Raw genomic sequence first — 840 nt, 5'->3', positions numbered from 1 at the left:
AAAAAAAAAAAAAATCACAAGCCAGAAATAAAATGTTTGCTGAAATAGGAAGCACACATTTTAGTTCTGTCAAATAACTTAATGAAGCCAATAAATTAATGTACATTAGTTCTAATTCAGTTAGGTTGTTTTGTCACAGAACCACCAAAAGTTACAGCCACCAAAATCTTTCAAGTATTAGACTATGTTCCCACTTGGCGTCTTTTGTTAAGCTGCCAGCGTCTGTTTCACATTATAATCCAATGGAGTAAAACAATATTTCCAAGTCCTGAGCACTATTTTAAACACCACTGCGACTTCTTTTTTGCAGTTCAAAGCGTCTTTTTGAAGTTGAAAAAACTTTTTTGAAAAAGATGCCAAGTGTGAATATGGCCTTATTATTTGTAATAATTACATATGTAATTACGATTAGGCATGTAATTATACTTCACTGAAAGAATATAATGTGTTACAAAGTGTTGTTAGTGTCAAGGCTAAAAGCATACAACAGAAAATACAGAGAATGCAGGTTATAATGCTAAGATGTGTTTACTAAAGAATGTCTCTCAGCACTGGAATATTTGTACCTACATCTGTCTTCTCTCTGTTGGCTTACATCAAAAAGCTGCATGACTTGTTAAATACAGTAAGAATATGTATTACTGACCCAGAAATTATCACTGTATTTAAAATAAACAGCATACTGTTCCCGATTATTAAACAATACAGCCCTCCTGATTGGTGGGAGGCCGATAACAGCTCCACAGTGGGAAAAATCATCTAAAAAGACATTTTTGGTGAGGTTGGCTTGTTCCCCTTCTTTGACTTACAAATTACATTCAGTCTGCCACGTTCCTCTTT

At 34.0% G+C, this 840-nt stretch overlaps 1 protein-coding gene and 1 long non-coding RNA gene across 3 annotated transcripts in view; one reads left to right on the top strand and one right to left on the bottom strand.

Annotated features, from left to right (window-relative positions):
- The window catches only part of LOC116707247 (uncharacterized), an 18,499-nt gene extending 18,246 nt beyond the window's left edge, over positions 1-253 (top strand). The window contains exon 3 of the long non-coding RNA XR_004336445.1: positions 182-253. This is a non-coding gene — a long non-coding RNA (uncharacterized LOC116707247). The remainder of the gene's footprint in view (positions 1-181) is intronic.
- LOC116707246 (phospholipid-transporting ATPase ABCA1) overlaps positions 1-840 on the bottom strand; it is a 198,336-nt gene that overhangs the window by 187,568 nt on the left and 9,928 nt on the right. The window lies entirely within an intron of this gene.

The sequence above is a fragment of the Etheostoma spectabile genome, chromosome 19, assembly GCF_008692095.1.
Source record: "Etheostoma spectabile isolate EspeVRDwgs_2016 chromosome 19, UIUC_Espe_1.0, whole genome shotgun sequence".
In the NCBI taxonomy this organism is placed as follows: Eukaryota; Metazoa; Chordata; class Actinopteri; order Perciformes; family Percidae; genus Etheostoma; species Etheostoma spectabile.
This window is presented reverse-complemented; position numbering and strand designations above follow the sequence as displayed.